Here is a 27,960-nt window from a genome sequence, read left to right on the forward strand (position 1 = left end):
ATCATTAGGAGAGAAAATTTCAAACTTTGTGGGAAATAAAAGACTTTAACAAGAAGCTGACATTTAATGCAATGGCTGCACTACTCCACTGAATTCAAAACTCTTACAGCAAATATATGATGGTTGGTGTCTGTGACACTCAAATGAAAACACTAACTAAAGAGGAACCAAGCAATAAGAAATATGAATTACTCATTTTGGGAAATTTGTACTAATTATAGTAATAGCCCCCCAATGTGGCTTGTATGTAAAGCATAGCCTTACCAGGGACCATTTTCAGACCAATGTCCAAGAAAAACTTGCTTGCCTGCTGTGACATCTAAATTCACCTATTCGCACTGCCCAATATCCAAAGCTACTTAACTGTCTCCAGTTCCATGCTGTGAATGCAGAAAGCAAGTTATTACATCTTACTTAGGTAGATATAGAAAGTGTCATAGCTGTCTCTCTCCTTGACTATATAAAAGCTAGGGATAGACAGCTCTGGGGAAGCGGTAGTCTAAGCTCACCACAGCTCAGTTTGAGAAAAGTCTATTTTACATATCTCTATGGACCTGTGCCTTTATTCTTATTTACTTGTTTCAAGAATTCAAGCTTAGTAAGAAACTGGACTCCAGATTGTAATTACTTTTATTTTTTAAAGAAAGTTCTATGGGTTTATTCATGTTTGGATTTATTTTTTCACTTTTCCCTGCAATCTTCTATTGCGGCTGCAAGTGTGTAACCACAACACTGTTGTGCATCTTCTGACATCTACAAAATAGGAGCATTCCATGATCTCACCACTAGAACTCTCTGAGAAGACCCAAAAATCCATATCTCAAATGTTGCCAAGTAATGTCTCCTGCCCCAAATACAACAGTTAAGCAGTTGACACAAATATCATTGTTCACACCCTATATTCAACTTTGACTAGGCAGCCACATGGCTATCCCAAGACCTTATGTCTCCCCTGCAGATGCAGGTCTTCATTCCCCCGTGTGGCATTCTTATTTTATGTCACAATCTGCAATAGGAGAATTGTTATATATAGAAAATACTAAAAGAATTGGGATTAATAAGGGTTCAGAGAGCTAACACTTCAAAACGTATTTTGCTTGCTACCCATAAATATGTGGTCTGGCTTATTGACACTGCAATAACCTAATGCCTTTCTCACATCATATTCAGAAGACATCTTAGGAAAAAAAAAATTTGTGTGGCTCCACACCATATACTCCACTCCAGCATATCAATACTCTTGAAACAGTAAGCTATAATGTATTCTATCAGTCAAATCAATCCCCCCACCTTTCCCAGGCAGAGTCAAGCCTTATCTGAATTCCTAAAAAGGAGAGCTTTCACTCATGCTACCTTCAAATAAACAGTCAATTCATTTTAATTGCCTTGGAGTGATCAGCTGTGCATCTCAATACTGAAGCTAGGCTTTTCTTTATCTCTGGAGCTACATTTTTGACCCACTCTCATTCTGTGAGGAAATGACCATCAACAGACATTGACCCCAGTCCTCTCTCAGTCTGGAGTTTAGGAACTACCCTTCTTTCCGTAACACTCTTCTTTTACCACCTATGTATCACTTCTGCCATCTTACCTTATTCTCCCATACTCCCATACATGGATAGGAATGTCTTTGCACTTCAGGGCAAGCAGCAGGAAAATTAGGCTACTTTCCCACACTTGTCTTAACATACTGCTGGATTCACCACCCCTCCTGCTCAAACAAAAATTGTGTGTGTTACCAGACTTGTGTTCTTATCTGTAATTCAGGGGCTTTCATTTTAAAATATTAGTCACATGGGAGTGCTGTCTATCCCTCAGCATTTTATAAAGTCATGAGCTACACTGCATTAGCAAAGTGACTTTAGAGATAAAAAAATTACAAGCTTAATCTGCGATGTGCATTAGAAAGGGTTTTATAAAAAATAAAAAGGAAAGTTTTAGATTCCACACTCATATTGCTTTGTGTTGCCTCAGAAAGTGTTATCTGAGAAAACCAGCAGAGATGACTCTTGACTTTATTACATCTGCTCATTTCAGAGCTACTTGCTGAGAATATCCCTAGTTTCAATTGCCATTGTGATTTACATAATTTTACTCCTTTACCATCTTCACATATACTAAGTAGCAGCCTTAGCCTACACTTTTATATTCCACCAGTCTTCTTAAGAAAGTGGACATATTACATGGTAACAATTATATTTTCTGGTGCCCCATTCCTGTAGGACACAGTGCATCATCATGTGTGTGGGCACAGTAGAAAGCTGACTCACAAACTGCATCCTTTCTGTTTCTCTTTTGTTTTCCCCCAGGAACCCTCAGTAACTTCCCATGATTTCTTGTCTTCTATTCTTAGGATCCTTTCTGTGAGGAAAACCACCAGTATGAAGGGGCAGGTATCTCCTGAAGTATCTGTTCACAGATGTCCCATTTCTTTGCTGTTTCAGTACAAGAGAAGTGGTAGAGAGAAAAGGGAGCTATGCCAATTTGAGTAATGCTCACAGTAAATGTCTTTAAAAAAGAAGTACTAGAGTATGCTGACTGCAGAAGATTTTTTTAAGAGCCTGCTGTCAGCCTGAAAAAGTCCCTCTCACTCTCTCAGATGCATACTCACAGCCCCAAAAGATGAGGTGACTAAGCCGTGTGTGCCACTCTAGGCCTCCACTTTTGGATCTGGCCTTTACCAGAATCATTTACAGATGGAAAATTAGTCATTTTACTGCTAAAAACAAAGAGTTTCAATGAGATTTGAAAGGGATGGGAGAGTGCAGAGACTAAATCTCCTGAAAAGACCCATGGGCATTCTTAGAGGTAGCTTTTGTACATTGTTTTCCTTACACTCCTGAAGTGATTAGGATTTTCCATGTGAGTTTTTTACATCTTTCCACTGGGATGCAATGCACACCACTTCAATGGTGGTAACAGGAAGACCAGGGCTACTTCATTAGAGTCAACATAGAGAGTTTTAATAATTGTAATACAAAATGGAATAAAGCAACCAGTGCACTTTCCCACTTTATTTTTTTCACTACATTATTTGGATCTACTTCTTAGGAAAATTAGTTCTTTGTGATAGGGATTATCTGCATTATAAGGCTTAGCAGCGAAGTAGTTAACCATGTTGATTTCTACACTGCTATATTTAAGTTTCAGAGTTAACGTCCCTCTGAAATAAATAGGCTGATTATTCTTTTTAGAACAATTTTTCTTGTTCTGCAGACTGAGGTATTGTCTACATTAAGAATATTTGCACCATTGTAACTACCCTAATTTTAGTCACATCAATCCCAGTCCTTGAGGTAGACAAATTGTACCTAACCACATCAGACAAAGCATTATTTTATGGCTGTGCAGGCTGCTCTTATTGGGCATTTTCAACAAAGAACAATGGAGTTCCATTAGTGCAAAGTTTCCCAAATGAGGAAATGTGATATTAAATCACTTTGCACTACCTTTATATTTTAAAGAATCTTTTTAACAGTAAAGCAATAGAATGTTTTTTAAAGAAAGGAAAATAATAATTTAAAAATAAATAAATAAATCTGTACCTAACTAGGGCAGCCCCAGCACAAGCCTCTGAGAAGTGCAAGTTCCTGTTGCAAAGGGCTTTCTGTTTGGTAGAAACGGGTATGTGGTCAAAGGCTGAGCATGCCAGCTTTCAGAGCAAGCTACTGATACATCAGACAGTGCAAACCGCTGCCTTCCATACCACCAACCTAATGCGAAAGGGGCTTATGTTCCCTTGAGAAGGAACAGATATTTTCTGTTTGCATACTGCCTAACACAGGAGGGTCAGCTACCACAATATCAATATTTAATCCTAATAACTAGGGCGGTAATATCAAGGGGATATGTTAACATGATGCTCTCCAAAGCTCATAGTGAATAAGCAACAACTTTGTTTACTTTTTTGGGAGGTAGGAGAATAGAAGTCAGACTTTCAAAATATAGAATCCAGAGCTGTCCAAAGCCTGACTTTTCATGCTGATTGACACTAGCCAAAAAAGCCCAGATTTTCAGCATGAGGCCTAACACGCAGCAATTTTGCTAGTGTAAGGAGTCAGACAATAAGAAAGGGCTGGCAGAGGCAGAAATGGGGTTTTGCCTCTCTCTCCCTCCCCCTTCCCTCCCTTGAACACAACATATTCCTACCAGGAGCAAAAATAAATAAATCCTCAGTTGTCTTGCTGTGCCCAATTAGTATTCCATCCATGAACTGTCCCATCAGGGAAAAATGCCTCCCTCACACACGTGTTCAGGATAGCACTGATGGATCTGAGGGCCTCTCCAAACACAGTGACCATCTGCTAGGCAAAACATAGGGGTCTGACAAGCAGGAGCCATTCAGCCCTGTTGTTGGGCCACATTATTACATATTTGACAAGGGTAATGAGAGGCTGTCATTAACCTTACATGACAGTCTCCACAATGACACACACTAAAGCAAGAACAAAGAGCAGAACTCCGTAAAAAGGCACCTACTTCTCATTTAACCCCGGAATTGTCAGACACCATTATTGCTAATGGAGGCTGGCGGTCCTGGGGTTAATTTCCATCTCTGTGCTCTGCTTGTTCTCTTTTTGAAATGCACTCCTCATATGGTTAAGGAAGCAGTTTTATCAAGGCTATTGGGAAGGCAATGCATTATTTATCATAACACACTGAGATGTAAGAACAGAGAGGGTATCCTGGAGGAATGAACAAACAGACATATTTCATGAACCCTTCTGATGGTCTGAAAAGAAAAACATTTCTGAGCTCAGGCTCTGATATTTAAGGTTATCATTGCCTAACTGTGACATTTCTCTCATCTGCATTTTCTGCCAGACTTCTGTCAAGCTTAAAATCACAAGAGTGTTTTTCCTGGTGACCTTGTCACAGTCACCTGGCTTTATAATCACAGGGAAATCCCATCGCTCAAGTTAATCGGTCACCTGACTTCTAGTTGAACAGCAGATGTAGGGTGAGACAGTATTGACAATTTCAGGAAATAAAAGGTCATCTGAATATAAAATCCCTGTCTCAGATGTGATGATATGTGTTACAGTCCTCCAGCAAGTAGCAGAGGTCTCATAACAGAGCTGAAGAATACATCTATTTCCATAGTGACCTCCAGGCTGAACCTAGGATGGGGGGCTCTGGGAATGAATGCAGCACTTGTTCAGATGCTTTGGCATATTAAGGACAAATGATAGAAGTGAAAGTGAAGATTATGTCTCACTGCAGGAGACTCAGAGCCAGTACAGCTGGGCGTGAGCTCACAGGAGTCACAAAGTTTGGGAACAGCTAGAGCCAATGAGAAAATAGGACATCAGGTGGTGGGTAGCTGCATTACGAGGATGCTCAGAGCTGTCGGGGGGAGGGGACGCCATCACTGTGGAGAAGCTGTCTATAAATAGCATACAAAAAGCAAATCACTTTCTTTCCACACAAAGAAGTGAATGCAGCAGCATGAAGCTAGTCTTCCAGAAACACTGGCCAGGAGACTGGAAAAGAAGCTGGTCAAAAGAATAACAATTCCGTTAAAAACATGGAATACAAAAACTGCAATTAGAAGACAAAACTACCCAAGAAGTGAGTCCAAGCAAGGCTGTGTTTTTTATTCTGATGGGGAATTAACAATCATCAAATGCTTACAAACCTGCTCACCACTAAAAAAGGTAGAATGCGTGGTACAAGAGCATTTCAGGTTATTAATTGCTTTTCTAAATTTATTGTGGTGATCCTTTGTAGAGTTGGATGCCAAAGTCATGTGCACCTTTTCTGTTCTCTGACTGAAGAGCATCCTCTTTCCGAGCCACCCACAGAGGAATCTGATTTACAGTTAAATAAGTCTTGTTGCCATTGAATCAAACCTCTTATGTTATCTAGACATCCAGAATTCATTTTCCATTAAGAGCTGCATGATCAAACCATTATTTTACAACTACTCTCAAAGAGCTACTTAAAGGGAGGTAAAACACATGCAAAACTGAGTTCCGCTTTGAAATCACAAAAATGCCAGGGAAGCATTTTTCCTCCTTCACCCAGCCTGCTGCAGAGCTACAGCTACCGTCATTCAATGAGTAGTGAAAATACACAGCCCACCTGCCTGATCTCTTTGTCATGGCATAAGGCTAACCCACGAGTGCTCCTCCCCAAGAGAACTTTCTTCTCAGCACAAGACTCCATTCATTAATTTCCCCAGTAAATGTGCATGTCAAACCAAGGATAACTGAAGCATTTGTGCTGCAGTACCATCAATATATGGATTGCACGCTGCTCTGTCTTTCCATCTCTCTCCTTCCCTGCTTCCAGCCCTTACTCACCTTCATCTACTCCCTCTTGTTGTTTTCTCAATCCTTAGTCTAAAAAATTCTTTGCTTTAGTTCAAGACAGAGCTACAGGGAAGTCTACCTTCATCATCCGAGTCTTAATAGACTGGTATGTTCTCTAATAATGGTTGTAAAATTATATGTTCTAGGACCCACTGATGGCAGCCTTCAGTATGACTGCTCTCTAGCACATACAATGAGAGTAAAGCCAAATTACTCCTGGTTAGGACTTGTTAGGCTAAGACTGGTGGAGATGCTCACTTCTGTTTTACTACAGACTCTGGCCATATGCCTATGAACAATGGGAGATGGCAGTGGTTTGAAAGACAGTAATTATTTCTACTTTTTCTGAATATTTTATGTGCTAACCTTACAGTAGGATAAAATGATTTATGGATATAGAAAGTTCATCACTCCTAAGGAAATCTTCAAATATAGCATATGCATAATATTCCAGTGACTTTTAATTCTGTGGAGAATTGAAGAGTCTGTGTTATCAAGATCCCTCAGGACAACAAAAAAGATTTGATATGCCTTTCCTTAAAGGGAATTTTAAAAGGGTTCTTTAACTCTAATTAGTGAATCTACTTGGGAATTCTCAGAAATAGTTTTCTGTACTCAAAAAGGAAGACTACCTAATAATTTTCCAACAAAACAAAGTTGATTTCCTGTTTTAAGTGCAAAATTCTGATTTTACTAAAGAACTAGATCTGATGGCTCCATATAAACATACACTGAGTTTCCTCAGCATCTTTTTCCTCATCAATCTTCAACCTTTTATGAACAGGACATCACATTTAGCTATTATACATATTTCCTTACAAATTTATGCTTTCAGTTATCTATGGTTCTACTGTCCTTGTGAGGTTATATAAATCTGTTGTATTTTCATTTAATATTATACTTAACAATTAAATGGACATACTATTAATTGTCAGAATTGCTCTTCATTTTCTTTTTCTAAAGCTAAGACTAGTTGCTGATTCACTCCAATATTTTGTCAGTGCTGCTATTCTGTATGACTTTTCAAGAAATACATATACTGGACAAGATTCTTTGTGTGTTATGATATTAAATAAAGATCATCAGTACATAAAAACTGTACTGCACAGCAGTCACTTAATATTTTCCAAAATCTACTATCAACTTGACATAAAGTGAGGAAAATAATGTCTAATACTGAACTCTGACTGGAAAATAACTGAGGACTACTAATAGAATGTGTATCTGTTGTATTTTGCATAATGTTCAAGAACAGAGAATTATTTTATCACCTGCCTAAGTCATCTTTACATGTCTAGACTGGGACTCAGATTCTGTTGTGTAGGTCACTGCATACAAAATAGATATGAACAAAAGATTTACAGTATAACCCTGTCTTGCTGTTTTCAATGAAAGAAAAAGGGTAAAAGAAGGGAAAAGAGGAAACAATTATCAGTGTAAACAGAAATTTCTGCTATCCTAGAAAAATGCAGCAGTGTTCTTTGGAACAGGGAATCATATAAAATGGTTCATATATTTTAATCAGGAGAGAGTTCATTCTACATGCTTAGCATATATTGGCAAGTTGTGCAAGTATAATGTTCTGCCTTTAAATTAGCCTCAAACACTATCACATGAGTCAGACTAAACTACATTTAATCAGATGCCTGATGAATTATGAATGGGTCTACCAAGCAATTGGACCATTAAGCATTAGATGAGACATAACTGCCCCAGATGCTTCACCTAGGGTAAACTCAAGTATTTGTATTCCAACTTCCTGAAAGTTAGAAGACTTAATAACCTAAATCTATTGAGAGCTCAAGTGACTCCATGACTGAGAACTTGCTTGTGTTAAGACAGCAATTTCAGGCTTGTAACATATAGAAAAGTCATCTATAAAAAAAATACACCTTTTTCATCTTCTTTAACAGAAATAATGTAAGATAATCTGAAGAAGTGACTTCCAGTGAAATAAGAGGAGCAGATAGCCACCTGAGCTAGAAGCTGCCTCTCTGGGGAAATGGTGAAGAGCTTCGACTTAAACCTTACTTGCATACAAAATCATGGAAAATGCCATTGATTCTAAGCCAGGGATTTTAAGACAAGACAGTAAAACAGGAAAGGGATCCTGACAGGCACTGTTAAAAGATTAGTAAAATAATTCTGACACTAAAATCGTATGATTTTTGTGATCAAAACAGTTGGCAGCATTGTGAATTTTCAAAGTCAACATTAAAATGACTGATTGACATGGAAAAATTCTGACCTACTGCTGTTGGGAACATTGACTGCAATGTGGAGAAACTGACCTCACCGTCCTGGTGTCAGGGCACTGCTTCATCAAAGAGTAATGTAAGAGTTCCAGCATTTAAGTTGTATTTCTGTCATTCCTGTCATGGTCTACAATGGACTATTACCTTTTTATAGCAAGTAGCTTCTGGCAGCATTTCCGCTGCACCCAGTTTCTCAGTGTACATTGCTGCAGGGAAGACAGCCCTTCATAAGACCTAAGTAGACAATACAAGGCAAGTCAGTATGGCAGAATTGCTTGTCCTATATATAAGATTCAGGGATGCAAGTACCTAGTATCCAGATGCTGCAGGACTGCCTGAATTCAAGGCTGTGAAGATGGAAAAGCAAGTAGAACCCCCCAAAAAACTGGAGAGGAGCTGTGCCTTAAACTTCATGAATTCTTTATGCTAGTGTTGTACATTTGCCCTAGAGGGGAAACTTACTGGAGACTTCTTTTATTTATTGTGTCACTGCAGCTGTCCTGGTTCCCACAAGCCATGCTGAAAACTCCAGTGCAAAGCATTATGTCTGCTCCTTAACTCTCCCAATCTCTCACCATTTGTCCACTTGTTAGCCCACAGTGACTTGTTTCCTTTCTCACACAGAGGTCTACAGCAGTATGCTCCCTTTCCAAACACCCACAGGTGTGGCTGTTTGTAACAGCTCATCACAGTTCCTCTCGGCACGGTCATGTCTGGTCTGAGCCTTCTGATTCTCAGGCCAGCTCCCTCCAGCTGCACCTTCTCACCATGCATCAGCTGGGAGTTTCATGCCAGCGGCATCTCAGTCAGCAGGGACGGTTCTCAGCTCCTTGCTGTGCTGAAGTCAGGAGTCACAAATTACTTCTCTTAAGGAGCTGTGCCTCTAGCCAGGCAGCAGCCCACAAGGACCTTGATGCTACCTGCTATTTGTGTTGGGAGCAATGTGTGTTGCAGGGATACCTGCAGCAGCACAAGCCTGCATGAAATTCTCCTACACTAGGAAGAGAATCAACAACCTGATCCACTGAGCTCTAATGAAGATATTTCGTAGGAAACAGACTCTCTGGAGTTGCCTGCTGGAGTCGAGGTTTTAGGGTATTGTGATCTTTTAGTCATCAAAACCAGCTGTCTCTTTTATAACTGAAGTATTGAGCTGGAAATTAGCACTAAAGAAAAACACTCAAGAATCAGATAAAGGCTTAATAAAATGCTCTATGAATTTATCCATTGTACATACAGGAAACAGATGTGTTTGAGTCAACAGGGCTCAGAACAGGGCCATATCCTCATCGACCAGGTACCACTGAACTAGATAGCTTATTTGTACCCTCTCTGAGTTTTCGTCCTTTTTAAGAACACCAAAGTGCTATAGTGAGTCATTCAGCTGCCAATAAATGCTGGGGTTTCCAAAGGCAAGCAAGTGTAATTTTCTGTTCATACTTACACTTCTGAAGCAGATAATTGTCCTCTGCACATGGAGGGCTCTGTAGCCCTTTTTGAAGTACTAGCCTGCTCTGAGATGGGTGTAGTTTATCAAGAAATTAGGAGGAATACAAAACACATCCTGCTATCTCTAGGAATCATGATCAAATTATTGTAGTGGCAAGAGAAGACACCTCTCTCCCACTTCTTTCCTTAGCTCTTATTCAGTTGCTAACATTTCCTTTCACTGTCAGGCAGAGATCTCATTTCTGCCCTGGTGACCCACTTATATGCACTTTTAAATGTAAAGTGCCAGTACTTTATTGATGGTGTTTACACATCATCCCACTCTGGACCATCTCCTGAGAGATTACTAGAGCTCAATCTAAGTAGTGACACATCCTGCTAGTTGAGCAAATCTGTGGCTTTGCTACTGAAGTACTGTCCAAAATAATTTATATTCTGAGGAAGGTTTGAATATCTGTGTTGTATATCCTGTCCAGTCACAAAGAACAAACTAACCCTGCACATCTTGGATCATAGGTGTGAGCTGCTATATCTATTCTCCTAAACCCAGTTCCAATTCAACAGTTGAACTAACTGTTCAAAGCAGTTTTGTTGCTTTGAACAAGAGATCCAGAGTGGTATCCCTGCCCTGCCATCATTGAATAAAAGACTGTCGCCATCAGGGAAATGAAGCTTGATCTCTTCCCCAGGAGCCACTTAATACAGCAAAATAAATGCTGGGACCACAAAGGACCATCAGAGTTTTGGGGGATTTCTTTCATTTCAGGCTTCCTATAATAATATTCTCAATTCAGTGCTCTTCCTTCCCTCCTCACCTTGTCGGAGAAACCATTTGGAGGATGAATATTCAAGATACTATAACAACATAAGCACCAAAACCAGGTTTGGATAAGACTGAGTTCTGACACTGAGTAATTGATCTACAGAAAGGCTCTGCTCAGCTTCACCTTCCCACATGGGAGGCCTGGTACATTTGCCTTTGATACTGATTACGTCAAGTCTGCCCCTGTGCATCTTCCACAGTCCATAGGCCTGGAAGGTTCAGCTATGGAAGAGTCAGAAAGTCAACATACTACTGCCCAGACTACCCTTCACTGGGAATCAGTCCAGTACCTGCTTTCATAGTTCACCTGATTTGAACACAGCTGGGTTCCATATTTCAAAGAGTTACCTCTGAGCAGAAGAGGGTAACACCTGCCTGTGTGAAAAGCCCAGGGGTTAGAACGCTGACTCAGCACAGGCAAAAGCAGAGTTCAACCACTTTATTAGTCCAAGGGAGCAGGAGCTGGCACTCCCACTTTTCAGAAATTTCCCTAAACTTTTCAGCAATGAAGGAGGGGAAAGCATTTCCCAAACTCATCTTGTTTAAGCTCTGCCACCATTCAGCAGAGAATGTAAAACTCCCTGCGCCATGCTCAGGCAAGACAAACTCCCTGAGCTCTATTAATATATCTGAGTTTGCTCTAAGCTGGCTTCTTCTTGGATTGCAGGTAGAAACTTTCATGAAAAAAGACATGGGGTGCCTTTAATTTTAGCAACTAAACAAATTCTTAGCATGCACAGAAAGGTCTGGTATCTTCATTCCTCACCTTTATTTTATGTTTGCATGTTTCTTTCTGCCAGTAAGACACTGGAAAGACAAGATGGTTGTAATCAGATCATTGGCTAAAACAACTGATCAATAGCAACTGCGTATGCTGCAAAGAGCCTTTAATGGCTCTTAATTCCCATTAGGCTGAGCTGGAGGAAGTTGAAGGGGAAACTGCATCACATTTCAACCATTTATAGCAGCATCCTGGTACTTGAGCAGCTTTCAGGGAATGGGAGCATTTGTTCTGAGGTGCTCTGGGACAACCATCAATAGGATAGGAAACTATTGCATCATTATTATCCAGGAAATGCTTTGGGAATGCTCCAGAGAATTGACTCCAAGGCACATAATTTTTTAACAAGATCCTATGTTGGGTCAACCAGCAAAGCAAGGGCCATGTGAAGTTTTTTTGCCACTTGTAATTAAACATGGTTTGGAATGTATTTGACACAATTTATAAAAGAAAAAAAGGCCAGTTTCAATAATGCATGCCACCATACTGTCTTTAGGAGCATCTTCCAAGAAAACACTATTCATTTTCCTGACATGTTTCAGTGCAGCCACATAATGACAAAAGGGTCAACATATTCTTGGTGTGCTTCTTCACTAAACCAAATAAGAAATCCACCCCAAGCTTTACAGTACACCTGTAGGTGGTTTGAGAACATGTATCAGTGTCTCACGCATCATTCTTCTGGGCTGAAACAATTCTACATACACATATTTTCAGCCTACACATTTTGTTTGGCAAAGGGAAAAGATGAAAATCGGCAATAAGGACCTAAAATCTGTACTACCCAGTCCATAGATACTAAGACTCAACATGAATTCTTAATTAATACAGTATTAAGTTTACCTGGTGATGTATCTTGCTTTTGCACAGTGCTGACTTTGAGCAATATAAAGCCTTTGAAAACCAAATTAAGATGCAAGCTGTTTAACCTTAACAGTGTGCTGTGAGCAATAGCCCCTGGGAATGATCAGTTTTTATTCCAGTTGCATTCATTATAGAAAATGGGGGAAGCTAGATAATCTTGGCAGGGCTGAGATTAAGATATAAGGTTAAAGAAACTCTGCTTCACAGGCCAGGGGTCTGTACCTCTCTTCCCTATGTGCATGCTGGGCATCTATTGAAGGAACTCAGTAAAGCCTATTTCACTAATGAGATCTAGAGCTGCAATAACTGCTGTTTCTCCTTATCAAGAGAATTTTTAGCAGCAAGTGGGCTCTGGGAATATCTGTGAGACTTTTGATGGACGGGGGAAGTCTAGTGTAAACTATATCTTTTGTAAGATGGCACCTCTGCTCCAGGTGTGCTGGATGTTGCTTTAAAATGGCAGTATTGAAATAGCAGCCAGCTTCCTGGTTCTCAGAGGTCTGCAGTTCGCTCATCATCAGTGTCTAGAAGAGTGCAGGAAACAAAGAGGCAGCTCTGCGTCAACACAACTCAGCTGGCACTACAGGCAGGAAAACACATCCCGTCAAGCTTACCTTAACTGTCATCTAGCCTCAAAAGGCCCACCACTTTTTTATGAATTGATTTTGCAGCTGGAAGGCTATTTCCCCTTCACAGTTCCAACCTACTCAGTGATATAAGCAAATAAGTATCACCTTTGAGAGGATTTTAAGGAATCTGTATGTCTTGTTTCTTTAGTCGTTTATAGAAAAGAGCCTAAAACCAGAAAGAATAAGCAGTTCTTCACTTACTTGCAGGCACATAGGTGTTAATTCAGTCTTTAAAATCAAGGATTAGTATGGTCTCTTGGTGAAATTTGGACATCGTATCACTGTTTTCTGCAATCACACAAAGCAGTTACTTTTAAAAAAAGAGGGACTCGGGAGACCCATTGTTCTAGAGCAACTTGTGGGAAGCCATCCAGGTGAATACTTTTCAGTGGACACTGGCTATAACCCAAATGACAGGCATCTCTTTCAATGAGTGGACTGGGTCTCTTTGCCCTCATCCTGCAAAATCAGGGATTCAAAAACTGAGGATCTCAGTGCTCATTGCCCTGGCAATTTTACCAGCAAGACTAAATATAGAATTTTGTTGATCTGAGCATTATTCCTGAGGCTTTTGTATGTTATTTAAGCTTCTGAGGGTTAAATAACAGTTGCAGTAATATGAAGAGATTACAGAAAAGCACCAGCCACTGGAACCAATGAGGTTATCCCATGGTGCTGTTTTGGAGTTTGCTTTGTAGCTGCCTCATGAATTCTTCTGCCTTCTTAAAATGCTATGTAATTAGTATTCAAGATACATGCTTTCTACTGGCAAATGGGAATGAGCCATAGCAGAAATCTTGAAGAATGCTGATTTTTTAGTGTTTTCCTGTTTTAAATCTTAAAAATGACATCTGCTTTGTGAGAGACATAGAAATCTGGAAAGAGGCTTGAAGAGGAGAATGAAATCATATCTCTGATCCTTTTATATTCTACCCTCTCAAAAATAAATACTTTTGCTTGCCTTCCTACAAAAGTCAGTACAATGCTGAATCACTTTCCAGCAGTTTTATGTAACATCCTGCTTTGTGGAAATATTTTGAAAAGTTTGTTTCCATGTTGTATATCTATTAGGCTAATCAAAACAGTTAAGCATTTTAATAAATGTGACTGAATGAAACCACACATCTGCCAGGAAACACCAGTGATCCACAGAATTATCTGTGGTTTTACATACCAGGAGCTGAAGATGGCTGATGGAGTAATTCTTTGAAGATAAAGCAAATTTAGCTTTTTAGATAAATGGCATATTCCCATATTCAAGCTCCTCTGGTACTTACATGTAAGGGATAAAGAAACACCCACGTTTCCTCCCTCTTTGTCTGTGGAAGAAAAGGCTTTATTTGTTTAAATGCCATCCTCTGGGATGAGAGTATGTATAGATGAGATGACTGGAGTCTGTAACAGTGTAAAGATGTATGAAAACATGAACTTCAATCTTCTGGGCACATCTTGAGCTCCTGGATATGTCTGTCCGAGGTGGGCTGCAGGGGTGCATGGGGCTCTTGCAGAGACAGAGATGGGAGATTATCTACCTGCTTACAGATAGTGAGCAATCATGAGGATGTGTGTGGCATCAGAGATGAGAAAAGAGGTCCCTGGATCTTAACTAAGTCCCCATGGATTCAAAAACCTACCCCTGCTTCTATGATATGGCCAGAGCTGGTGGTGCACAGCATCACATGGCAGAGCAGGAGGAAGCACTAGGGGCAGCAAAGGGACAGAGAGGCCCCTTCGCTGGCCTGATCTGCTGCCCAGGGAGTTTTATCACTTAGTGGGGGATTCAATCTGGGATACTGTGGAGGTACTGCTGAGGCTTATCTGCTCCCCATGCTAAAAGCACTTTTCTACATGGGCACATATGGCACAGCCAGGAGAGGTCTGGATCATGTCAAGAGTGATTATGTGGCTCTGGGTGAGGACCAAAGATATGGGAGTCCCTTGTTTTCTCCTTGGTCCCATTGGTGAAGATGAAGGGCTCAGGGAGGAATGGATGAATTCTGCAATTCTGTGCATCAGCAAATGTTTGCACAGCTGGTGTTGAAAATAGGATTTGGCTTTTATGACTTTGTGATCTTCTTTGAAGATTGAGGATGGACAGAAAAAGATAGGATGCACCTGACCAAGTAGGACATCTTTGCCAACAGGCTGGCCAACCTGGAGGAGAGCTCTAAACTGGGACTGATGGCGGTCGTGATGACAGCATTCCCCAGAAGTGGTAGGCCGGTTTCATAAGCAAAGGGTGCAGAGTGATGTGGAAAACAGGGAAGTATGTGCAAGTATGTGCACACAGACATGGAGGTACCTACAGGACAGAAATATGGAGAAAACTCTCAACCTCTTTGGTGAAATCAGCATGACTGAGTACCTCTCTGAAGTGCCCATGTTAATGTACACTAATGTGCAACATGGGGAGCAAACAGGAAGAATTAGAGGTCTGTGTGCAGGTGCAGCAGCATACAGGGCTACACAGAGCTCCCTGGGATCATGGAGGTATGGGGGACAGCTCACATACCTGCCACAGCACAGTGACTGAATACAGGCTCTTTGGGAATAGCACACTAGCATGGTGAAGAGTGGAGCTGCCCTGTACATGAGAGAGGAACGACATAGCATGAAACTCTGCCTTGGGATGGATGAGGACAGAACAACATGGGCAATGTTCTCTTGGCTGTTTGTTACAGTCATGATCAGGAAGAGGTAGTAGATGGGGCATTCTTCAGAAAAGTGGAAGAAACTTTACATTTGCAGACCCTGGTTCTCATGGGAGACTAACCCAACTCAGTATCTGGTAGAGAAACAACCCATCAGGGCAATCTAGGCGGTTTCTGGAGTGCAGTGATAATTTCTTGACACAGGTAATTAGGAAGCCAATGGTTGGGTGTGCTCTGCTTGGATCTCACAGTTACAAACAAGGAAGAACTGGCTAGGGATGTAAAGGTCAGGGACAGCCCTGGTTGCAGTGACCATGGGATGGTGGACTTCAGGATACCTAGAGAACAACCTGAGCTACTGTAGTGATTTAAGCCCAGCTGGCAACCTAGAACCACACAGCTGCTCGCTCACTCTCCCCTCTTCCTCCCCCTGCTCCTGGAGGGATGGGGAGGAGAATCAAAAGAATGTAACTCCCATGGGTTGAGATAGGAACAGTTCAGTAACTAAGGTATAACACAAACCACTGCTGCTACCACCAATAATAATAATGATAAGGGAAATAACAAGGGAAGAGAATACAACTGCTCATCACCCATTGACAGATACCCAACCTGAGTCGAGCAGTTATTCAGTCCTTCTGAGTAACTGCTCCCAGTTTATATAGTGGGCATGACGTGCTGTGGTATGGAATACCTCTTTGGTTAGTTTGGGTCAGGTGTCCTGTCTCTGCTCCACAGTATGCTAGAGATTGGAAGGGACCTCAAAAGATCATCTAGTCCAATCCCCCTGCCAGAGCAGGACCACCTATATAATGTTACACAGGAATGTGTCCAGGCGAGTTTTGAATGTCCCCAGGGAAGGAGACCCCACAACCTCCCTGGGCAGCCTGTTCCAGTGTTTTGTCACCCTCACTGAGAAGAAGTTTCTTCTCAAGTTTAAGTGGAACCTCTTGTGTTCCAGTTTGTACCCATTACCCCTTGTCCTATCATTGTTTGCCACTGAGTAGAGCCTGGCTCCGTCCTCGTGACACTCCCCCTTTATATATTTATAGACACTTATAAGGTCACCCCTCAGTCTCCTCTTCTCCAAACTATAGAGACCCAGCTCCCTCAGTCTTTCCTCATAAGGGAGATGCTCCACTCCCTTAATCATCTTCATTGCCCTGCGCTGGACTCTCTCCAGCAGCTCCCTGTCCTTCTTGAACTGAGGGGCCCAGAACTGGACACAATATTCCAGATGTGGTCTCACCAGGGCAGAGTAGAGGGGAAGGAGGACCTCTCTCGACCTACTAACCACCCCCCTTCTAATACACCCTAGGATGCCATTGGCCTTCTTGGCCACAAGGGCACAGTGTTGGCTCATGGTCATCCTGTCGTCCACTAGGACCCCCAGGTCCCTCTCCCCTACACTGCTCTCTAACAGGTCGTTCCCCAACCTATACTGGAACCTGGGGTTGTTCCTGCCCAGATGCAGGACTCTACACTTTCCCTTGTTATATTTCATCAAGTTATTCCCTGCCCAACTCTCCAGCCTGTCCAGGTCTCGCTGGATGGCAGCACAGCCTTCTGGCGTGTCAGCCACTCCTCCCAGCTTAGTGTCATCAGCAAACTTGCTGATAGTACACTCAATTCCCTCATCTAAATCGTTGATGAATATATTAAATAATACCGGTCCCAGTACTGACCCTTGAGGCACTCCACTAGTTACAGGCCTCCAACTAGACTCCGCCCCATAGACTACAACTCTCTGGCTTCTCTCCTTCAGCCAGTTCACAGTCCACCTCACTACCTGATCATCCAGACCACACTTCCTCAATTTAGCTGTGAGGATGCTGTGGGAGACTGTGTCAAATGCTTTGCTGAAGTCAAGCTAGACCACATCCACCGCTCTGCCATCATCCATCCATGATGTTATTTCCTCATAAAAGGCTAAGAGATTGGTCAAGCATGACTTCCCCTTGGTGAAGCCATGTTGACTGCCCCTCATAACCCTCTTATCCTTGATATGCCTTAAGATGGCACCAAGGATAAGGTGTTCCATCACTTTCCCAGGGATGGAGGTGAGGCTGACCGGTCTATAGTTACCCGGGTCCTCCTTCTTGCCCTTTTTGAAGACTGGAGTGACATTTGCTTTCCTCCAGTCCTCAGGCACCTCTTCCATTTCCCAAGACTTGGTAAAGATGATGGAGAGTGGTCTAGCAATGACTTCCGCCAGTTCCCTCAGCACCCGCGTGTCCTTCCGGCTTCCCCTCCTCCCTGGCAGAGCATGAGACTCAGAAAGTCCTTGGTCAGAGTAAACATTACTGAGCAGCCACTAAAAACATCGGTGTTATCAGTGCTGTTCCCAGGCTGAAAGTCAAAAACACAGCACTGCACCAGCTACTAAGAAGGAGAAAAATGACTGCTACTGCTGAACCCAGGACAGCTACCAGAATGCACTGGGGGCCAACCATCTGGAAAGTAGGTCCTCAAAGAAAGGCCTTGGGAATCTCATGGACAGCAAGCTGACCATGGGTCAGTAAGGCACCCACACAGCAAAAGCAGTCAACAGCATCGTAGGCTGCCATAGGCAGAGCGTTGTCAGCAGAGTGAGGAACTGCTGAGCAGTTCCTTTCTGCTCAGCACTGGTGAGACACATCTGGCTTGCTGGGTTCAGTTCTGGGCTTCTCAGTACAAAAGAGAAATTGATATCCTGAAAAGACTTCTGAGAAGAGACACAAAAATGAATAAGGCACTGCAGCATTTGACATACAAGGAGAGTTTAAAGAAGCAGGATCAGAAGGGATCAGAAGCAATATTTAAATGACTTATGGGAGGAGTAAAGAAGATGAAGCCAGGTTCTTCTCACTAGCACCCAGTGGTTCATTAGTGAAGGGGTCAGTAATCACTTTTTGTCTTCTGCGAGGAACTTTCACAGGAACTGGAGCTGTTCTGTAACTATGCCTAAACTGACAGACCCAGGAACATTTCCAGGATCCCAGTTCTGGGTGCACACCCTGGCAACAGCTTGGATAAGGAATGCTCCTGCACCCTCTGCCTTGATTTCTGCTGGAAGGGAGTAACACTGCAGCACAGCCAGGGCTCTGTGAAGAAAGTTCGCCCTTGTGCATTAATGATCTCATTCGCCTTCTAAACCAAGAAGTTTTTTTAGGGTATCTTGGTTTATTTTCCCCAGTCCAATGAAATTTCCTAGAAAGTTCCAGCTAGAGGGGCAGAAAGAGAAAATGCAGCTCTGATTCATCCTGCAGAGAAATTGACAAAGCTGAAAGTCTAAGATGAGTCCAACACAGGCAGAAAAGCACCAGACTGTAGTACATACAGCAACCAGAAAGCTGACAAGCTGTTGCATTTTGTAGCAGATGCAGCTCTAACAGGGTATGTGGCTTCATTCCTAGATATAATGATTTGCACTCACACACACTGGGAATGCTGTTTTTGTTCAAAAAGTATCTCCTCAATTAATATACAATATGTGCACTGGATGAATGTGTGCTTTTATTCCCATAATGCAGTGAGAGATCACAGAGAGGAGCTGTCACACATTACTGGACTGATACTGATTATTTTGGCTGTTCATACCATTGCTGTCTCTTCTTCTTCTGAACAATACAGTTAAAAAGCTAATGCTCAAAGACCAAATTAAAGGATGGCTCTTCTACCTCAAAGAGTGCCATTCCGGACTGTGTTTAAAGGGATGGCTATATTCTGCCTGAGGTTCAAGGTAGTGGGATGTACTCACACTGTATGTAAAAAAAGTCTGGAGATGAAGTCATATACACATCAAAATGCAGACACACTGTTGAATCGATCAGATATATCCCTCCTATGTACTCAACCTAGGAGGTGAAAAGCAGAGGAGAAAAGGACCACAAGTATTGGCATTATAATATTACACATATACATATTATATTGGGAATTGATTATATGTCATTGAGAGAGTGTATAGGCAGAAAAATTCTTCCTTCAAGATGATTCAGATGCAAGAATTGAAGAACAGCAACTGGATAAGGCAAATTCACTAAATAAACATGAACATGCTATCAGGGCAAATAAACAGCACACTCAGGCAGATACCCAAGTATGTACATAATTGTTCTGCCAACTTCATTTTACAGCATTAACATATGAATGACAATTCTCACAACCATCAAATATGATCTGTTTAAAATAAATCAAGTTCTTAATAGGGAATACAATGAAACATGAACGAAAAATTATCAGAAACAGTGCTGATGAGAAGGGTATCTAAGACATCATATATGTACACCCTGGAACTGGTATCAAAGAGGTAGAAAAATATCACAATAGCAAATTAAGGAAAGTAACTTCTCTTTTTCCTTCAGCTTTAGGGCCCAAGAAGCTCACCTGCTGAGTGGAAATACCCACTACACTGCAGGCACTTCCTCAGTTGAGGCCTCCGTCTTAATGAATAGGAAAGTTATTTGAGGCACTGTCAGTAAAGGGAGACAAGTGCATGATCATAAACTTGTTTTCAGTGTTGCCATTAGTGTTCAGATATTGAATTTTTTATTAGCTTTTGTAAACTAATTATAACAGAATTAGCCTTGCAGTCTTTAACATAAGCTGCATACTTCTGCTGCCAAAACAAATTGCAGAATCATGTGCCTGTTCAAGGTGCTGAAAGGACCAAAGTGGGTACAACTTTGTCAAAAGTGACTTTAAAATCAGCTCCTTGAGGATGTTCCTCCTACTGTCTCCTTTATTTCACCATCCAGCTACTGGGATGTTAAGTTTACAAGGATTAAAACTCGAAATCATGAAATACGTCAAGCAATGTCTAAGGATAACCTACAACCTGCACAGGCATATATACATTTCAGAGTATATTTAACTGTACAACAGTTATACAATAAACATGGTATATCATGTTCATCTGCTGTACTACTGTCTCATGGAATTTACTGGACAGACCATGTCCTAAGGATGAATCAAAGTGAAGTGGACAGTATACATGTAGGACTCCCATGTCTTGTTGCTAAGAAAGGGACATAGGGGATGAAACAGGATGAAAATTTCCAGAAGAGAGGCTGTCTTCCTGATTGAGTCCCTTGACTATCATCTTGAGCTCTGAATTTTTTGTGTCTAGATCATATAGTTTCTGTGTGATACTGATCACAGCATTTGTGCAAGCTCTTTCTCTGTGATAGCTCCTGTTTCATTTTCTGAGTGCCCAGTCTGAAACAGCTGGAGGATTGAACACGCATAACTGAAGAAGTTTGATATCAGCTGTGCTCTGAACACATGAAGGCAGCAGAATGCACAGAAAAGCTAAGACCTCGTCTTGAAAATTAGCCTCCAAGAATGAGTTGGTATAGGGCGATTTTGGCTTTAGTCTCAGTGCCTCCGTTCCCAATATGTAAAACTGAGACGCCACCCTGTTATGTTGCTGGTAGGCTGGATAAATAAATTCATTAATATCTACAAAGAAGATACAGAGATCAGAATCCGTGAAAAGACCATGAAAAATGAATAATTTATGCTCAGTGCAGCTTTTGGATATTGGACATATTTGGGAACATTCTCCAGAAGAAGATGAAGAAAAACTGTTGTGGATCATCACATTGTTTAAAGACTTTATCATAACATACGTACACATTTTGTAAATACAAGAAGGTAAGATGAGGTTGGACAGAGCCTTGTGTGACATGGTTTAGTGTGAGGTGTCCCTGCCCATGGCAGGGGGGTTGGAACTTGATGATCTTAAGGTCCTTTCCAACCCCAACTATTCTATGACTATTCTATGAGGTATTTAAATTCTAGTACTTCCTGGCTGTTGAGCTTTGCCAGCATTTTCAGGTAACATTTTCTGGGGTTTCTAGAGACACGTATACACCAGAAAATTTCTTAAGTTCCTACATGGACAGCTAGGAGCCACCAATCCTCATTAAGCTGTATGAATCTAGTTAAGAGAAAAAAAGTTCTAAAGAATTTGGAAAATTCTGTATTTCTTTTGCAGTAAATCTAATTCCCAGATTATTCATTAAGGGGACATTCATAAGCTAAATTCTCTCAGATTCTCAAATGTCAGCTACAGAAAATATGCCCTGTGCACTCACAGTTTTCTAGGAGATTATGATCTTCTTTCTTCATGGTACCCTTATCTGGTCTTCCATATCCTAAAGGCTGAAGAAATGCTAGTCATGATACAAGGGCTTGAAGGTCTAAATTCCACTGTATAGCTCAGGACATGTTCCCAAGAATGCAAGGTGTCTGAATAATATAGCAACCATTTTCTCTGCTCTACTTGCTCCTCCCTGAAGTCAGTAAAGTCTCAGTGCTTATTTTCAAAGCCTTCAGTAGACTGCATTAAAATTCATTCTGAAAAGAAGCCTTTGTTTTGGGGAGCCCTTGTCCACTTCTGAATTTTCTTACAAGGAATGATATATTCATATGAATAAGAAGAGAGACCCAGAAGATGTTTCAGCACATGGGTCTGAAGTACATGCCTTCAGAAGGCATGAAAACTTCCCCTTTTTCATACAACTACCTGGACCTGGCGTGTGTGCAAAACACACCAGGTTTTGTTTAAAGCAAGTGTATTTGGAAGTTTGTAGCTAAACTGCACCATGAGAAAAATTGTGGACTTTAGAAATGGCCTGATGATTGTACAGCAACAGGCTGAATATCAGAGTCATTGGCACTGTCTCAATACACCATGGTTGAAGGGATCAGACAAGAATGAGAGGGGCCAGAGACCCCACCTGAGACCACTCAGAACAGATCTCTATATATTTGTTCCTCATGTGACATCACAGTAGCTAGGAAAAGGTTTCAGAGCTGCAATATAAATAAATAAACCATGAACAAGATAATTTGTTCTCCAATTGAAGTATAACTAACCACAAAAGGGTGACAAAACTTTGCTTCAGAGTTTCTTATGGTCTTTGCCATTAGACAAAAACCTAAATTTGATTAGTAGAATTTTAAAAGATAATAAAACTACATTCTTGTATTGGGGTTATTTTTCTCTTTTGTGGACTCACATATATATTTACACCTGACTATCCTCTTTATAGAGGTTTTTACTTGATGTTCTGTTTCTTTTCCTGAAGTTCAGGCATATACGGTACCTGTTTCATTAGTGTCACTTGGCTTTTCATTAGACAAGGAAAATGAGCCTCTACAGCATTCAAGGAACAGACCAATAAAAGATATATTACTGTCACTTTACTCAATAAGAGCAGATGAGTCATAATAGTATGGCTGATACCACTGCATTTCTAGAGTCATTTTTTCTTATCAGGCAGTTAATGAAATGAATTTCTATCATAGCATCTTTAAAATATAATACTCTCACAACTCTCTTTAAAGACCTATTTTGAACCAAATATGTTATCTATCAAAATATTCATTAAAATTAGGTGCAGGCCCACAGGAAGAGACAGATTAAATCATCTGGGCCCATGATGCATCTGAGCCTCTTATTCCTCTAATCTGACCTCATTATATTGTAATTTGTTATTGCAGGAATTGAATTTTGTGATGCCATGGAATTATTGAGGGTCTTCCCTTTTCCAGCATTTTCACTCTACCTAATTGTAAACTTCAAGATCATTTGGTACTTGATACTGGTTGGCTCTAAGACTGAATAGGAAACCAATACACTGTAAATAAGGAAGCACTTAATGAGGAAAACATGATCATGTCTATTGACTATATTCTGAGATAAGAGATAAAAATAAGAGTTTCACTTGAGATGTCCTTAACTTCTCACTGACACATTTATTAACTTTATTCAAAGCAAGATGGTTTATTGTCCCAATATCAAGTAAAGAGGGAGATTCAAGAGATTAACCATGGCCACGAGCCTACCAGTATCACCACCAAGCATTTGCTGAGGTCAGGGTTATAGAGGAGAAGCTCTTACCTTACCTGTAAGCTTGATAGCTGGACTTTAAATGCCACAGGACTGACATAAGAGAGAGACAAGCATTCCTGTTAAGGCATGCTTCCATAAGACTTCTTCATGCACTTCTAGTGTTCTTCACTGGAACACTCTTCCCTTTCATTGGAATACGCTGGAAAACCAAATTACTTTCATGGCACTATATTAATCCTCTCCAGCTGAGGCATGCCATTGAAAGACCCCAAGTTTTTAAGGAATGCATGACCAAAGTTTTATCACCTACCAGATTTTTATGGCAGAAAATCTCATCTAAACAATGTGATGACATTTCCCTACAAAGAAGATTTTGTAAGTTTTAGATATAGCATAACAGCTGCACATGGGACACAAAACCAAAACAGCTCTTAATACACATAGCTCTGGACTCAAAGCTATCATAAGCTGGGGTAGCATAATAAAGGACACATACCCTAAATGAATAATATACACTTCAAGGGCTTAATGGTCAAAATCGGTGCTTGATCGTTCTGGCACAGCTTCTCCTGCTGCTCTGAAATTTGAAAAATCTTGTGCAAGATAAAGTCTTAAGAAGAATTTCCCCTTCAGATTTACGACAAAAATACCTTTAACTAAGCAATTTCAAAAAATAAAAATAATTTAAAATAATCAGGTATGAGCAACTGAATTGAGTTCTTTACAAATACAGCAATATGGAGAATGCATTAAAATTGCATGCTGCTATGCAGCTTTGTCATGTACCAATTTACATATACATTTGCAAAGGCTAAAATTAAAAATTTTTAGGCAGTTCTAAATCAACACAGAGTGGGTTAGCATCAATATTCATATGAAAAATTCAGCCGATATTTAGCTTCATTTTCTATGGATACTTCAATTTTTAATTCTTTAGTGAGTGAAGGAAAATACTTTTGGAGTAATGTACCAGATTAGAAAAGAATTTACAATACAGAGGTTATCACTTCATGACCTGAACCCACAGAATAATCATCTGGAAGGTTCAATTTTTTTAACTGATATGAAAAAATCTTTAATTTTCCAGTCTCCAACTGGATACAGGATTTCTAGAAGATATTAAAAAAATCAAAGGACATTGCATGCATCTAAACTCCCTGATGTAGCTTCTGCCGTGTTTAAGTAAAAACAATTTTCTTGAATATCTTGTAGCTAAATAACCTAATAATTATTCACTTCAGCATATCCATGTATAACACTTAAAACACAAATTCCATTTTTAATCATTGAAAAATGCCATTTGTTGAAAAGGTTTTTTGAGCAATTACTTTGTATTCTTATTAGTAATGTGGATTTATAGGAAAATCAAAACTATATTAATTATACCATATCCTCATTATATATTAATAAACTCAGAAACCAAACATTTTGTGCCTTGCAGTGAGGTGTAATACTTATATGAGGTTTCACAGCAGCAGCCAACATAGCACTTAGTTCTAATGCACCTAGTTTAGAGTTCTGATGGTGCTCCTGGGACCAATGAGTTCAAATCGCAGCTGGGAATGCAGATATAGAATCATAGGATCACAGCATCATAGAGTAGTTAGGGTTAAAAAAGACCTTAAGGTCATCGAGTACCAACCCCCCTGCCATGGGCAGGGACACCTCACACTAAACCATGTCACCCAAGGCTCTGTCCAACCGGCCTTGAGCACAGCCAGGGATGGAGCATTCACAGCTTCCCTGGGCAACCCATTCCAGTGCCTCACCACCCTAACAGGAAAGAATTTCCGCCTTATATCCAATCTACACTTCCCCTGTTTAAGTTTTAACCCGTTACCCTTTCTCCTACCAGTACAGTCCCTAATAAAGAGTCCCTCCCCAGCATCCCTAGAGGCCCCCTTCAGATACTAGAAAGCTGCTATGAGGTCTCCATGCAGCCTTCTCCAGGCTGAAGAGCCCCAACTTCCTCAGCCTATCTTCATACGGGAGGTGCTCCAGTCCCCTGATCATCCTCGTGGCCCTCCTCTGGACTTGTTCCAACAGTTCCATGTCCTTTTTATTTTGAGGACACCGGAACTGCACACAATACTCCAAGTGAGGTCTCACAAGAGCAGAGTAGAGGGGCAGGATCACCTCCTTCGACCTGCTGGTCACGCTCCTTTTGATGCAGCCTAGGATACGGTTGACCTTCTGGGCTGCGAGCGCACACTGAAGCAGGCTCATGTTCGTTTTCTCGTCAACCAGCACCCCCAAGTCCTTCTCTGCAGGGCTGCTCTGAATCTCTTCTCTGCCCAGCCTGTAGCTGTGCCTGGGATTGCTCCAACCCAGGTGTAGGACCTTGCACTTGGCATGGTTAAACTTCATGAGGTTGGCATCAGCCCACCTCACAAGCATGTCAAGGTCCCTCTGGATGGCATTCCTTCCCTCCAGGGTATCAACTGAACCACACAGCTTGGTGTCATCAGCAAACTTGCTGAGGGTGCACTCAATCCCACTGTCCATGTCAGCGACAAAGATGTTGTACAAGACTGGTCCCAACACCGATCCCTGAGGGACACCACTCGTTACTGGTCTCCAGCTGGACATTGAGCCATTGACCACAACTCTTTGTGTGCATCCATCCAGCCAGTTCTTCATCCACTGAGTGCTCCATCCATCAAATTGATGTCTCTCCAATTTAGAGACAAGGATGTCATGTGGGACAGTGTCGAATGCTTTACACAAGTCCAGGTAGATGACATCCACTGCTCTACCCCTGTCCATCAGTTCTGTAGCCCCATCATAGAAGGCCACCAGGTTAGTCAGGCAGGATTTCCCCTTAGTGAAGTCATGCTGGTTGTCACCAAGCACCTTGTTGTTTTTCATGGGCCTTAGCATGCCTTCCAGGAGAATCTGCTCTAAGATTTTGCCAGGCACAGAGGTGAGACTGACTGGTCTGTAGTTCCCTGGGTCATCCATTTTGCCCTTCTTGAAAATGGGGGTTATATTTCCCTTTTTCCAGTCATTGGGAACTTCACCTGACTGCCATGATTTTTCAAATATGATGGTCAGTGGCTTAGCAACTTCATTTGCCAGCTCCTTCAGGACCTGCGGGTGGATTTCATCAGGTCCCATGGACTGGTGCAGGTTCAGGTTCTTAAGATGATCTCAAACCGGATCCTCTCCTACAGTGGGCCCAAGGTCTTCATCCTCACTGTCCCTGCATCTACCTTCCAAGACTTGGGTGGCGCGGTCAGAGCCTTTGCCAGTGAAGACGGAGGCAAAGGAGTCATTCAGAACCTCAGCCTTCTCCAAATCCAGGGTAGATTCCAGGTATATAGGACTGAATCTCCTGAACAGTGTCTTAAGGTCTTTCTCTTCTCATAAGGGGTCAATTTTGGTCAGTGGGTGCAGTCTGAATTTTGAGATGTTAGTTTCTACATGGGACGTGTGTTACACCTATTCCAGGCAAGGTTGTAGCATCCTCTTGCTTTGATGGGAGAGAGATCTGAGAAGATGCACCATCTCAAGGTCAACAATATGCAACTCTATAAACGCGGGCATGCATAACTATCAGAGAGTTATGAGCTGGAGTAATGCATCATCTTCAGAGGTGCAGTAACAGGAATGCTGCTTCTTGCACTGCACGCAATGTACATTCCTGGTGGAAAGCCAACTTGTTTTGGCAGCTGGTGGGTTTGGGTTACTGCGTCTGGGTGTAAGCTGAGAGCAGAATGACTGATCGACTGCAGCTCCATGACAACAGCTCTTGTAGAGCATGTGCTTGAGACAGATATCAGACTCATGATGTTACTTGGCCATTGTAACTTAACTGAGTTACTGCTTTTCAATCTAGTTGTTGTGCAATCCAAATTACTTATTTTGGAGACTGATAAAGGTGACTGATGCTGCCAGCCAGATACTGAAGCCCATTAATGTCTATATGAATTTTAACTATGCTGATCTACCCTGCCAAGGACTGCTGTGCTCACCCCAGTCCCAGGACATTCCTTCAGGAGAAACGTTCCTCAAAAGGGACTTTAAGGAAGACATGTTCACCTGCTGACTGATACGGAGGAACCTAGAGAGCCCAAACTAGCACCACTCACGGGCAGTTTGCCACACCTATCATATCACTGATTTGCCCTGTCATATACTTTCCACATTTGCAAGTGTTGTCAATACCTTCCACATTTGCAAGTGCTGTCACAATAGTGGGTCAGTGTGCCCTTGTGAGATACAAAGAAAAGAGAGGTCATGGATAAGAAGTACTGAGAGGACAGTCCCTGTCTTGCTCCTGAATCCAAGAGCTTTAAGGAAGTGTGGTGGCAAGGCCAAAGTTGCTGTGAATTGCTCTGATGGGCAGGAGACC

The sequence above is a fragment of the Pezoporus flaviventris genome, unplaced genomic scaffold (assembly GCF_033815535.1).
Source record: "Pezoporus flaviventris isolate CSIRO_AGI_PZ_B2104156 unplaced genomic scaffold, CSIRO_AGI_Pfla_v1 ptg000007l, whole genome shotgun sequence".
Lineage (NCBI taxonomy): Eukaryota > Metazoa > Chordata > Aves > Psittaciformes > Psittacidae > Pezoporus > Pezoporus flaviventris.